At 35.5% G+C, this 15,728-nt stretch overlaps 1 protein-coding gene across 1 annotated transcript in view; it reads left to right on the top strand.

The window, feature by feature from the left end:
* Nucleotides 1–252: 252 nt before the first annotated feature.
* Nucleotides 253–15,728, top strand: part of LOC128995094 (uncharacterized) — a 176,995-nt gene continuing 161,519 nt past the window's right edge. Inside the window, exon 1 of the mRNA XM_054419984.1 lies at nt 253–387. The gene's annotated coding sequence lies outside the window, so the exon portion shown is untranslated. The remainder of the gene's footprint in view (nt 388–15,728) is intronic.

Here is a 15,728-nt window from a genome sequence, read left to right as displayed (position 1 = left end):
AAACTGAAATTCAATTTGGAGGCAAAAACCAAACACAAACAAAACTTGACTACCTTACCCGAAAACTAATTGATTTATCTACTTTCGCAAAGCACAAACATGGTTTCGGGAATCGTTTGACATAAGCCAATTATTTCGGAAACGGACATAGAGGACCGCGAAAAGGAGCGAGTGGGAGTGGGCTGTAATATTGGCGGGAGTCACATCAATACGGCGCGACCTGCGCGCCCCTCACGGCCGCCATCTTAGTTACTCAGTTGTCGTCTGTCAGCTGTTCGAACAGTGGTCTGCTTCGCCGTGCTCGTGGGTTTGTGTGTGTCGTGCACCGTGCTCTGTGGATAACCATTACTATTGGATTATCTTTTGTGTCACGCTTCCATTAAACAGGTATATTTTTTTCTATGTCACGAGTGAAAAAGAATGAGAGGTTGCAAAACACCTCCTTGAGGCACACCTAGAATTTTTACCACGAATGTAATTTATTTTAGTTTTTTGTTACGAAATTGTAATAATGATAACAGGAGTAATGAGAATGATGATTAATAGAAACTAGGGAATTCCCAGGTAATTTTCAGATTGAGTTGAAAAGGGGGTGGTAAACAGTGGAGGGGTGGGGGGTGGTGTAAATAAATAATATTGCAACTGCCCAGATGCCTCTGAATATAGTAGGTGTTACAGTATATGTTGACGAGATTGTGTCTAAGGTTTTCGTCGAAATAAATTGTTATTATTTATTGTCAATGGGTTTGCTTGAAATTTGTTTCTACGCGAGGGAAGGCACTTAACTAGCCTATTGTACCCAATATCAATCCGGAAGAATTTTTTGTTGTTATTGCGCAATCATGGGTGGATTGTCGGTCCTATGTGATTGTTGATTGTTACAGATGCTGCCATCATTGTTGGGTATAAAACACAACAATAAAATACGCCGGCCGGCTTGTTGCTTATTGCGTAGTATTCATTGGCTGCCATTCATTTTGTAGTTTCGTAATTTGCATACATTATCTGCATCGCGTACTTTGCTTTTACATTTAAGTAAAATGCTTTACAAGAATTCAAATATTTTATTACTCTAAGTCACCAAGCTAGGCCTATATATGAATTACAGGTTTTACTGCGCATTTCATGGCCCCTGGAATCGCGAATAAAGTAGTTGATATGTTTTATTTTATTTTGTTATTGGAATTGAGATAAAATTAAGGGGCTCACCTTCTTTGTTTTAACCTTAAATACGCACTTCTTGCCAACAACACTGTATAAATATCTATATGCATTTCTTACAGCTTAAACTAACCAATCGATTTCCTCTCTGAGGTATTTTCTGAATTATTAGAATAAATAGTAGATATTGAGCTGAATCACTTTAAACTACATTATTTAGAATTCTAAATTTTGTTTTAGTATTCAGTATACTCTCCTTATCTATTATCGTGTGTTCCCACAAATGATTTTATTGTGGATTGTTTCGTCATTTTATTGAGGATGCGGGATGATAAGCAATGGAATGTTGGGTTTATTGGTTTCCGGTGTAACTATGTTGTAACCATTTCCAAGTTTACAATGTAATACAGTATTGGCAACTTGTTTCAATTCAAAATGGAGTTTTAATATCTCCTTAGTTAGAACAACAACAATACACACCGATAGGCATAATTAGCAAACTAACTTTATTTCGTTCTGTTTTGTACTTTTAATTTATTAATAAGTAATTTCCAGTTAAACTGTTGATTTTAACAGCATCACTTACTAGTCTATGTGCCAGGTTGTGGTGAACCGGTTAGTAATATTGCTTTTTCGGTATTCACCATTATAGAGTTTGCCTAACTATTGTAGGGTCTATTTATATTTTGAAAAGGTTTGTTTATCCCATGTTATTTTCGAAGGGGAGATAATTCTGAAATACTATCGAAAAGCGTCACTCTTGGATATTGTAATGAAAATACAATATTTTCATTACTTTTTTTACCATATTATAAGTGAATTTTAAAACTACTTTCCTATATTTGTAATGTTGTTAAAAGTCATTCTTGGCTGATGGGTTAGTGTGTGTATTGGCTTTGTGTGTGACTAAAAAGGTCTTGGGTTCAATCTGTAGACAATCTATAACTTAGAGTGGTCCTAAGCTCAGCCCAGATATCCTTATCCAGCAATCTCAAAGGATAAACAGATACTGTATCCTTATTTAGGAAGTGGTCCTGGTTCCTGGTTGATGAAACAGCTGATCTTCTGTAACAAATCACAGATCATCTCATTCCATTCTATGTGTGCATCGTACATTCATCTTAAAACGTCTGCCATTGTTGTCGCAGTGAAATGATCAAATAATCGTTTCCCTAATATGGATTTGAACACATAAATCTGCCACGTCCCCATTAAATACCCGTCATCGAGTCACAACTTTTCGTTATATCATAGACTACACACGGATTAGTCTTCCCATCCAATGTAAAAATTTGAAGCCCAATAAATAGCATGGAGGAAGTTCAGGACCATCACACCAGAGGGTACTAAAGTATTGGGTTAAATATCCATTAAAATCCACGCCAACATCTGATTGATTTATCACCCGACTCAGAATATTGTCATTAGTTGGTAGACCATCTCAACAGATTGTGCCACGTTTTTTTGCTTCAAATTTTTACATGTGATGGGAAGTGTACTCCGTGTATAGTCAATGGTTATACCATAGACAAAAAAAATTAAATATAGACCGTCAGCCGTGCTGCGGTTACCATAGGTTCTGGTGCACACCGCTGGGAGCGCCATGCACGCGCTACCTAACTTCACGGTGCTCCCAACGCTGGTGCCAGAACCTATGGTAACAGCAGCACCGCAGCACGGCTGACAGTCTGTATTAAATTTTTTTGTGTATGGTTATATTCAACGCTGTACCACCTGTTCTACAGGAAGGCCATTGTTTGTTTATTACAGGTTTATTTCCTTGTCACACCAGGCTGTTAAGCCGCAATGATAAGTCCAATTTTCGCTAATGACGTCGCGCTACTCGAGTGATAAGGTGACCTTGGGGTGATAATGGCCACGCGACCTCCGGGATATTTTGGTCCCTTTTACGATCCCGGTTCTGGACCCGTCGCTTCTTCGCCATCTCTCTGGAGAACTTGTACTAAAATATGTTGGGTATAAACATGATTTTGTAATAGGAAGAGGGTGCAATAAACCAATGTTTACTGTACAATATTAATTGAAAGAGTGTCGTGATAGTTATGGTACTGTTAAAATCTGCTAATTCTTAAGCTAGGTCTGTATATTAATATATAAAACCTTTTTCCTCAGCTCGTGTACATCGCAGGGGAAAATCTTCGCATATTGTTAGAAATATAGTTTCCTGTAAATGTGCAGAATCCCTTTATAAATTCAAAAAAGCTCAAAAATAAGCACAAAAAATGAATTTAAATGTAAAAAAAAAATTAACATGGGCCTTATGGGTTGCCATGCTGGTGACGAAACAACAACGAAATATAAACAGAAAATCAAAACAAATTGAAGAAATTTCAATAAAATTACATATTTTTGGTCGAGCTTTTGGCCCCTGGACGACCTCTAGTTCATTAAAACCTCTAATATTTAAGAGCAATTAGGTATCCAGTTTCTAGCTATCAAAAAGCTACCTTCTCCACACCTTTACCCAGTTTTAAATATCGTTTAACATAAAATAACTGGACAAGATTTGACTGTAAAACGAAAAGACATCCATGTGAAATTAGAGAGACTGGAATCAAATGTTTTTTTTACATTTTATATACGATATACTTTAAAAGATCTCGTTAAAATGAGCAAAATAAACTTAATAGTAATAAATCTGAAACTATTACTACACAACAAGGCTAAACTTACTAGCTTAACACGTTAATGAATACCCCTAAGAAATAAATGCCTTATTTTGAGATTAAAATCTGTTTTGCCAACATTGCAATACAGTATAAGCGATTTACGTCAAAACGTTCAAATCTGCGCATGCATTAACCGAAACAGATTTTAAAGGTTAATAAAATGTAATTCTTTAATTAATATTATTTTTTCCGGACAGATATACAGTATTACTACATAGTATGGGGTACCCTGTACAATGTATAGGGATTGAAAGCCTCGATTACAGAAACACCCTCCTTATTCTTTTTCAAGTATGTATGAAACGAATAAATTCACTCAATTGGCAAACAAAATTTACAAAACTGTTTACTTCTGATTCAGTTATAAAGTTATTGCAGTTTTTGTTAACCATTTTATAACATCTTTAGCGTTATATTTTCGGATATTTCAAGTTTCCCATAGTCCGGGATAGTGAACTATATGCATGGATGCACTAATTACTGTTTCCAAGGTAGTTTTGTGTTTCTAGTTGATTGGTTCGTGTAATTATGCTAAAGTGTTTAGCCCAGTTGCTCGACTGTTAAACGCCGCTCGTAAAGCTCGTTTAAATACTCAATAATGTTCTGTAGCTAAACTGTTTGATAATGAATGCTATGAATGTACTGCAGTGTATGAGACTTCGACTGTGAAAAACCCCATCATGGTCAATGATGATAAGTATCGCGGGCAAAATACGACCAGAAAAAGTTGTGAAGAAATGGAAGACAATTTTTTATCTAGGTTAATTTGTTGTTCTTTAATCGGAACAAATTCAAGAACAAAAGGTTCTATAAAAAGAGTATCCATTCATCAAGAATGTCACATCAACTTAAAAGTGCCCCTCCTCAAGAACTAGAAAAGTAGTATTTCGTACTACATGTTGTAACAGCTGATCTAATATAACATATGTTTTTTGGGACGTCTTTATAATCTATATTATTTAAAGAATTTGTTGGATTTTTGTGTACAGCAAATCGACCCCTAAATATTTATTTTTATTGGCATATTGGGTATCAATTTAAAGCTCTTATCCTCTAGATGTGCCTTTTGCGGGTTTGGATTATATCCCGTGAAAGTCTTTTGTCATATAGGCGTTTAAAATTTCAGTGTTTGTATTGAATTCTGTTGTAAATCATCTGAACTTTTTCCAGTTTACATTTGTTTACATAAAAACAGATGGTCATGATACAATTTTGTTTACATCCACTCGAAAATGGGGTTATGTGATGTTTTAGTGAATTCAAGTAAAATATTGTAATGTAATTTGTTTAACGTGTTAAGAAGAAAATGACTTTTGTGTTTTCACGGTATGTTTGTAAATTAATATTTGGAAGAACTAATTACAAAGTTGTTCATGGTTTGCTTGAAAGAATTACATGTCAGTGTTAAGCTAATGATTATCACGTAAAAATATATCATTTTCAACATAACTCAGAGCAATAGAAAATTGTAAATTAATTAAAATATTTTCAAGGATTTTGATGTTACGAAGTGGCTGGCTGCTAGTCCACCATTATTTAAACAATTTAGGAAATGCGTCGATACAATTTATCTCGAATGAAAAAAACACCGTTCAACTTGGAATTTGTAACCCAATGTTCGTTAGCTTACTTTCTATTTATTTTCAAAGCCATTGGTATGGTTTACGTTTTCGTCAGCAAACGGTTGAAAGCCTTTTTTTTTAATTTTTTACAATTTAACATCGATCGACATTTTGTGAGATTCCCAACATTATTTGGCAAGTTATATACAAAGAGCTCAGTCATAAAAGTCAACAGACAATAGCGCAATGTATGCTTGGATACAATGCTTGGATACATCTTTAGAATATTACAACCGTCCAAGATAGTTTTACAAGACAACTATCCAAGATATGCTGTAGTCTCTGCGACTCTTGGACAAGTTCCAAGACAGACGGAGTCCCACAAGTGTTACATTTAGTGAAGTGATTAGTTCTGTGCACTCGTGGACGACTAATATGCGCCATGCACCTGTCATACTCGTCTCTTTCTGGAGATTTGTGATTTAATTTCAAGAGACTTACATTTTCATCTTATATTCACCAGGATTATAATTTTTCTTAAATGGGCATTTGTTTAATTAAACTACCTGTCATACCCGTGATTCGCAACGAAAAGAGAACGCCAAAGAGAATAATAGTTTTCCATAGATTTGCTGTATTTAGATAAATTTTTAGTGATCCGCTAAAAGTATTAACTGGCTACTCCGTTTCCCAAACATTATTTTTAGAGGAAAAAACCATACAAACACAATAGATTTTTGTAAACAAATAGGAAAAAAGAAAGTCCTATCACAGATTTTTGTTGCTGCTTGGTTCAAAATTTTTATTTTTTTTATTTTTTATTTTACATTTCAACGGAAAACTCCATTTTTTTACATTTGAACAATAAGAAAGAAAGAACTCAAGATACTGACGAACATGCATATAAATGTTTAACCAAACTAAAAATGCCTAAATATGGCTAAATATAAAGTAAGCAATGTGTGATTGTGGGGGTCGCCTTCTGCCTTTTTTTTTTTTTTTTTTTTTTTTTTTTTTTTTTTTTTTTTTTATATATATGTAGCAATATTTATTGAAGTGCAGATAGGGGATTACAATGGTCCCTATGGGTTACATGCAGTTTGATTGATATTGACATAGAGATGTATAACATAGTAATATTAACAATTGACTTTACAGTTAAGAAGTTATGCAGAGTGAGATGTCTTCCCTCCGCTGTAGCATCTTTTCATAAATTCATAAAAATTTAACTGTTTTCATAAATTTTAACAGATAATAGGTAGTGCTGCACCCTGATGGTAAACCTTATAACCTTTTAATGATATTGAACATCAAAGAATCAAATTATTTAGTTGAAACATATTCTTTAATTCCATTTATGAGTACTCATAAGGCTAACATGGGTAACTCCAAAGCCACTGGGGCGGAGCCGTTTGGATAGATCTGCACCAAACTTCACACAAACCATCCTTGAATAATGCTTAATAAAGCCTGAAAGTTTAATTACAATCTGTCGAGCGGTTTTGGAGCCCATAGGGTATCTACATAATACTTCTTCTTTTATAGATATAGATGTATCCGCACAGTTGAGTTTGTATTATAATTCTCATTTAGTAACAATGCCACCAACAATTCAACTCTAATTCTTCTTTTCTTCTCATCTTGTCTAAAAAATATCAAGACCTTTGGTGATTTAGGGTCGTAGTAATTCTGAACCGATAAAATTAATGAACAGTAATACAATTATTTAAATATCAGTTGAACAAATTTTAATAGATAAGTGAAGTTTGTGATTGAATCCTCAAACTAAGCCTTATAAAGTAAGGTAGGCCTATGTGATGGAAGACTCAAATAGGTTTTAGATTTTGTGAGTCGAGACTCTTCAATCCAACTGTATGCTTAGACCATGGTTTAAACTTTACACTGGCAAATGTGGAACAATTAAGTATGTGTATTTAACATTGTTGCCCACTCGTACCCAGAAATGATATACATATACATATACAATACAATATACATGTAAAATATTGCCGTGACTAAACTAAATTAACCGTCAGAAACTTACAGATCTTTCGTGTGTAAATAGAAAAGTAATTTATTCACCTCGTGTTTGTCAAAATGTCTGGCTTAATTTCTAGTGTTGTCAATCAATTGCAAAACTCGGTAGTGCACCTTCATTATTACACCTAAACTCTGGAAATAAATTATTACTAAAGAATATAATTATCTGCATTAAATTAACTGAGGTTTTATATGTAAATCTATCATTAGTGTAATTCTAAAAACTATTATTGAATCCAGTCGTTATTGTATTCATTGAAATGAATGTTTATCAAAATCACATTTATCTGAGTACGTACTATCGTACAAGTTGATAATAATAAATTACTGGAAAGTGCATTCATCTGTCAGAATATGCAACTGGTCTTAATTTATGTTAGAGCCATAATAAATTCTACTTGAAAACATATTGCGGATCTCTAAGATTGATTGCATCGTTGTCAAAACATGTTCAAGATGTATAATAGCATTGTAGGTCCATCAAGGCATGTAGTACCAGCACTTCAAAGATATTGAGTAAATTTCTAAATACTAGGAATGTTCCTTCATATTTCATTACACAAATAAAAATACATTTCTGTTGATAGTCATTACATTTCTTAAAACATTATTACATTCCTTAAAAAAAATGAAGATGACGAAAGGTGACGTGTCCGTCAACAGATTGCGCAGATACCAAAATTTATTGGAATTCTGTCAAGTGAATGAATTACGAATGCAATCATGTTGAGATAAATGACAAAGTGAGATTGCTTTTCCAATAAATAATGCAATAAACTCAACATTAACTTGATATATTAAGCTGTTGTAGCATCGTAGTATGTTTGCCACAATTTGTAGATGTTCAGATATTGAAGTAATTACATTTTTCTGTCAAGGCTTGTGTGTCTAATATGAGATTGAATTTATGTCAAATCAAGTCCAGATCTTTCTGTCAAGAGATGCAGTGTGATTGGGCGTTGTGATGTCCCGCTACTGGGTGTTGTTTTCATTAGTCTGGTTGATTAACCAATGAGCGTGAAGGTCGCAACGCTACATTCCGACGCAGTTACAGCTGACAGTTCTGCACTTCCAAACATTCTAGTCACCATAATGACATTGAGTGGGTCAAAATGATTTAAGATAACTGACTATGCATTGGAGCGACTTACACTTTTCTTACATAGTATATGCTAAGGAGGTTCTGGAACGAATTGCTATGAGAGGAGTGAAATAAACGTTATTATTGCTCTTACATACAAAAACAATAATCCTTAGTGTCCTCATCTGGTGAATAAAGAATTTAGGAATTTTGAATGTCTTCTCACCTTTATGTTGGAAGCTGCCTAGGACCTCATGTTGGAAGCTGCCTAGGACCTCATGTTGGAAGCTGCCTAGGACCTCATGTTGGAAGCTGCCTAGGATCTCATGTTGGAAGCTGCCTAGGATCTCATGTTGGAAGCTGCCTAGGACCCTCATGTAGGAAGCTGCCTAGGACCTCATGTTGGAAGCTGCCTAGGACCTCATGTTGGAAGCTGCCTAGGATCTCATGTTGGAAGCTGCCTAGGACCTCATGTTGGAAGCTGCGTAGGACCTCATGTTGGAAGCTGCGTAGGACCTCATGTTGGAAGCTGCCTAGGATCTCATGTTGGAAGCTGCGTAGGACCTCATGTTGGAAGCTGCCTAGGACCTCATGTTGGAAGCTGCCTAGGACCTCATGTTGGAAGCTGCCTAGGACCTCATGTTGGAAGCTGCCTAGGACCTCATGTTGGAAGCTGCCTAGGATCTCATGTTGGAAGCTGCCTATGACCTCATGCTGGAAGCTGCCTAGAACCTCGACAACATTAATATTTTATCAGTCAGAAAGGGGTCGACCAATTCCAGTGCACTTTATTAGACTGGAAGAGTTAAGATAGACCTAACAGTAAGGTTCACTGCACCTTCGATCCTGAGAAAAGTCAGTAGGATGTTTCGAAACTGGGTATATCTGTTTTTGATCATAGGGACTTTCAATAAAATGATCCTAACTAAGGAAACAGCTGATTACCTTACACGAAAGGCAATGAGTCTTTCCAAGGAACCACAAGTTTGTACAGTATGTACTAGATGGTTAGCGATGCCAAGCAAAAGTTGTTGGGGATTCGTGCCTTTCGGCTTGTCCACGAGGTTATTCCTTGGAATAAAATTAAATCAAGTAAACCCCATGCCTTCCTCGTGAATATCACTCCGTTTCCGCGTAGGACTTAAGTAACCAGACACCGTATCTTGTGGTGCGTGTTCACGGTCTGATTACGCACGTTTTGCTCAATGCTCACTTGCTCAGTTGTGATTGCTCAGTACAATGTTCGTCCCTTGTCCATGTAATGTGGTTTTCAGACCCTAACGCTAACTGGTTGCGGTTCGAGAATCAAGGGAATCCTACGTTTTAAACATTATATTTTGTCTCAGAACTATATAATTGCTAATTTGATGATTTTGGGTGCCTAGTATTTGTCATAATAATGTTCATAGAACCTAACCTCTTATAGTTTTTAGTATGACCATTATATAGCGTATCAGTTTGTGGCGTTCAAAAGTGAACATTGAGAGTTTTACCGTTTTGACGTTATTTATTAATTTTATTTTGGAGACTAGGATCTAAACTTCTCCAATCAAAAACTGAGTTAGCTATGTAGTACTGCCGTGTCCCTGGTTAGGCTTTTACTAAATCTGAGGTCCAGCTAAGTTGAAATCAATAAAGGTTAGGTGTTTCACTCGTGTAAAACTTCGACCTCTGTTTCAGGAAATTCAATTCACTCCAATCCATACGATCGTTTTAGCGCGTGTGCGTTGCCTGTGGTTCCCATCTTTTGGTATTTATTTCATTGTCGCTTTTTAGAACCTCTTCCCCCATTCTTTCCTAACATTCGGCGATATATGCTATCACTGTGTCCAGTGGACCATAATGTCTGAAATCAAATGGCTCTCAATGAGGTAAGAAACTAGAGTTTTAAACCCTATTAGTTGTGAAGAAACAAAAACAGAACGTAGAACAAAAACAACGATGAACACAAATAGAACCTACTATAATCATCAAGTTATGGTAAATATCAAACTGTAAAATTAAAAATGTGTCATATCAACGGATCTCTATACGTCAATAATTATGTACACAGGTGCTGCGTTAAAGTTAATCAAATAGTAGTGTCGCTTTATATAAAAGTCCCTAGATGAGAGTAGTTTCACCATACGCGTCTAATATATCTCTTCTATAGTATTGTGTAAACACGACCACAGCATAAGCTAACTTACATATTTGTTCAACTTTAAATCACCATGTAATCTATTTACACCCACTGATGAAAATCTGAGAGCGAATTTTTAAGAGGCACAAAACAACTGAAGCGGAAATTTTCCCATCAAGGGAAGTTATGAGTTGTTCTTTCCGCACGACCTGGTCCGCGATCCGGCGTCCCTGTGGGAATTAAAACTGCATTAGGAACAGTGGAACACGGACCAGGATGGAACGGGATATGGAACGTCTTGGCGGTGGCCTCTGTCGGCAGAAAACATCTTGTATCCTGTCATTGCTGAAAGAAGAATGTCCTAAAGGGATATTTAGGCTGAGAGAAAGGATAAGTGAACGAAAGAAACCCTGGTAAAGAGAGAAATGTTTAAAAGACGTGGTCAATTAATTTTTTCAAATCAAGACCCCTTCACAGGATTTTAGGCGAAATGATGACGTTTAGCTACATTTGAGCGTTATTATAACAATATCAGCTAACAATTAAATATGATTGTAAGGTGTGTGATTTATATGATTGTTCAATGCAGTGTGTAGCTTTGTTTCATAGCTAGACCACCTAATTTTCTTGTCGAGATCATTACCTAACCGCCACATGATCATTGAGACCTAAATCCATCAGAAATCTACAATTTTACTCGGGAGATTTTCTGACAGGCAAGCACCGTTCTGTCCAGCGCTATTTGACCTGTTAAGATGAGAAAGAAGCTAGTATTTAACCCAAAATATAAATTAAAATCATTGTATTGTTGAACTAACTTATGTTGCTTGGCTACCGAATATCTGGGTCATTTAGCCAGGTCCCTTTGTTAAATAACAACTGTTGCGTCGGGTTTTTAATAATCAATTATCTCTGAATGTTCGTATTTATGAATAAGTTACCTGATAATTTATTGTCAATTTATCACCAAAACGTAATGCACAGTACGCCAATAGTGTGGCCACTGTTTCCCGTTGAAAGTTGGTTTGAATTATTGATTGTTAAAAATCCACGATATTTATCAACGTAGCCCAGCTTCCCTATACTGTCATCAGGTCGTGTATCACACATAAGTGGTTTTACAACACAACTACTGACACACACACACACTGACTCTGATAATTGAAGACGTAATGGCCGAAACAGCCAACTGTGGACTGCATCAGGCGCCATCCTGTTAACATGAAGGGTCCAAACTAATATTGATAACTTTTTGAAAGTCCTCACGTCGTTTAAGACTCCTAATATCTATTAAGTTCACAATTTTAACTATTTTCCGAAATGCATCTGCCAATTTTGAATTAGAAAATGAGCTGACTGCACATCCATAGTAAAACATTTCCAGTACTAATAAAATATCTGCACACCAGTTAGGTCCATCGTTTTAACTTCAGCCTTCAAATGTAATCAGAAATTCATTCCTATGCCGAGTTAGTAAGGTATCGATATTTTCATCTGATTTCCATTGTATCGCAGCAAGCCCAATATCGATATAGCCGTCACTCGAGCGATGAATGCGGAAGTAGATGTCACCCCTACCACCCCTTACCCCTTCCACACCCCCCCTACCACACCTGAGGGTGCGATACCTTACAAGAACTGTTTACTTCCGGTGTCTGGAGGATATTGACCGCAAACGCGAAACATCTCCAGGCGGTTTACCTTAGATTGCTTTCTTCCTTGGAATTTGGAACGCCGAAACGGACATTTTGCAATTCATTCGGTTTTGAAATTGATAAGAAAAAAAGTGGCATAACTTGTGAAACTAGATTGGTTATTTTGGTGTGTGAACTTGTATTTTCAAGAATGAATACGGAAAATAGAGGACGCTCCTCTTTTTTCAACTAAACTTGATTTTTGATTGATTTTTAACAAAATCTATATAACTATCTATTTATTAATGTCAAACATAATTTGAAATATTTTATTTATACTTTTTCTGTTTTAAATCAAATTACAGCTTTATTCTTATAACTGTCAACATTATTATATTTATTTACATCCATTGACGGTTTATAGTGTCAGGCAAGTAATATTACTGTATTGATGATTAAATATAAATTTATACAACATACATTTCAACCACTAAAGATTAATTACAATTTGACTACTAAAAACGAATCATAATTATTTGGTAATTAAGTTGTTTTGGGGTGTAGAGAAGTACTAAGTGCCCCCTTTTTGGGTGCCTATGCTTATGAACACATTTTAAATAAAATGTTACTACTAGGTATTTCTCATCTTATACAGCAAAAGTAAAAATACTTATTTAATTAAAACCATAGTTTTAAATTATTTCCCTTTGTGTTCAAAAACCTCAATGTCTTCATATAAAACTATGTTTTATAAGTAATTCCTTTGATTAATATCAGTGTTCCCTAGAACCTGAAACTTGCACCTGAGGCAACTCGGGTCGGGGTTGGTCTGATAAATTGCCTCACATTTGTCTCCTTCTTCTCCCCTTGGTACACAATAATCTGGCGTTTACACGAAAAATATTAGGGGATGACAAAAAATATTACTCGGTTATTCGTACACAATGGTTTACTTTGGAATCAAACGTGAATAATGTTATGTGAAAAATGTGTGTCACAGAAAGACACGTAAATGGCAAGTGTTTTTGCTCTGGTGATTAATTCAGATGCACAGAAAATTATACAGAATATCTATTGCATTTGTCACTTTTTATTTAGCTAATAATTACAGCACGGAAAAAAATTACTGATTTCTGCCGATTACATGATGGTTTTTACCAAGTCAAACTGATGGAATGACTTATTATGAGCTATAGCAACTGTTGGTGACCCAGCAACTATGTCAGTACCGAAAAATAAGGTACAAAATAGAGTTTTAGACACTAGCGCAATCTGTGACTGGCTCACACAACTACATTCTTTTTTAGTAAAAAATTGGCGACAGGTACTAGTGTATTGGGTTAGATATTGATTAAAATCAATGCAGTATCATAGCAAACAGCTGATTGATCACTTAACACAGAATACTGTCATTAGTTGGTAGACCATCTCAACAGATTGCACCACGTATTTTGGCTTTAAATTTTACATAAAATGGGTAGTCTATTCTGTGTATAGTCAATGCTAGAAGAAATTAATACAACAGGAGAATTTGTATACATAAACATCTTGTTACTCATTCAGAATTTTTTTTTCCCGCAATCAATTCGATAAAGTACCCTTAAGTAAAATTAACCCAGCTAAAAAATCAAATCACTGTAAATAAATACATTTAGTGCTAATTTGGGAGCTTTTTGTAAGTCATATATGTTCATGATTTGATCTCTTCAACGCCTGGTTCGCGCCCATGCCTCGTAGACTATTTATTCTGTAGTCTGATGAAAGGTCACGGTAAGGGCGGGCAGAGATGGATTAACATCTGAAAGGAACCTTCCCGCCAAATATTACTCGAGGCGCTAAAACGCTTTTTATATTTCAACTCTTTATTTGCAATAGTAATGCGAAATTTTCCATTTTCGTTAAACGTTTCTTTTTGTCGACGCCTGTGGAATTGTTAGAGGAGTTGAGAAAGAGTGTGTTATTCAAATGCTATTTGTGAAAGCGCTGTTTATATTATTGACATAATTGTTAAAATAATCTTACTATAGAGTTTCCAGTTTAAATGTGTATGGTGGCTTATGCATTCTTTGACTCTTTGATAGCATCACTTTACGTTTTAAATCTCTTCAACATCTCTTTAAATTGATTGTTAAAAACCATTCTCTAAAGAGTTGTCAGCATAAAGATGCTTCTTCTTCTTCGTGACGTTCCAATCCAGAGAGCTGAAACACTACTGGACTGAGGCTGTAGGCCCTAAGCACGCACTACACAATTTTGTAGCCTATCTGGATTCCGTAGCTCTCTCTATCTTATACTCTGATCTGAGTAAAGTTCGTCCGTACGCTTGCTTGCCTCCACAATTATTTATGATTGGCTTTGTTCAGGAATAATCTTTCTAGTTAAAACCTCCAATTGAAATTTGAAGTCTGTTTATGGAGGGATAAAAATGTAATTTAAACATTTGCTGAAAACTTCAGACACATGTCAAAGTACAACCCATGTGCTCAAATATCTACATTAATTTCAGTGAACAGTAATCAGGTAGGAACTGATGAACAATGCAATTTGATTTTTTGTTTTGATTCGTTGGATCGTACCTTGGAAATCGACCTCAGAAAATCATGCTTCATTCTACATTGATATCAGCGTGTTTAATATTACTGTGTTTAATCACTTGCAAGTGCTGTATCTTCACTTGTCTTGAAAGACCTTAAGTTGAGAAGAAGCACTGCACAATATTTAAGAACTCTTTCCACAAATGCAACGCGATAACTATCACTAGCTATATTTTTACCGACGGTTCAACAGTTTTTTGTTTATAACACCAACTTCAGTCATAGCTAAGCCAGCTGGCTGTTCACCCCAAGGTCGTGTGTATGTGGGCTTCCGTCGCCCCTGAGCCATTATCACACTGGGTCATCTGTGTCATGTATACAGTCGTACATCAATGTCAAATTTGGCCGTGTTGTTGCAATGAATACTGTCTTCGTGTGAGAAGTATGAGACTGTATTGGTTTTGATTATAGAAAAGCCTTTAAGAGTTGAATTTGTCATTTATTGGACTTAGGGAAGACCTGTAAACATCACGTTTCTGTTTAAGATTCTTGCTGCAGTAAATTTATATTTTAATGTGTAGCTTATGCTTATCCCTACAAATAGGCTACTCGAACCTAAAATAAAAATGATATTGGTGTAAAAGATGGTAAAATAAATAATTTTATGTGAAATTATTGCTTATTTGATCCAAAAAGGATTTTAACTGTGGATTTTTACACTTATTCTTTTTCCTCGAGAAAAGGTTTATATGTTAACTAAATCAATTGCAGACCAATCTTGCACTTTCACGTTGCCCAGAAAACCTTCCAACTTCTTTTGATTAGAAAAGTTTCGTAAACGTGCACATTGCGGTCTACGTTCAGGATTTATTTGCCTTCAAATCTCAACTTCAAATCAAATACT

The sequence above is a fragment of the Macrosteles quadrilineatus genome, unplaced genomic scaffold, assembly GCF_028750875.1.
Source record: "Macrosteles quadrilineatus isolate MER2022 unplaced genomic scaffold, UCM_ALF_1.0 Scaffold_5__1_contigs__length_97177068, whole genome shotgun sequence".
NCBI lineage: Eukaryota > Metazoa > Arthropoda > Insecta > Hemiptera > Cicadellidae > Macrosteles > Macrosteles quadrilineatus.
The sequence above is the reverse complement of the archived record's forward strand: the minus strand, read 5'-3'. Positions and strand labels throughout refer to the sequence as shown.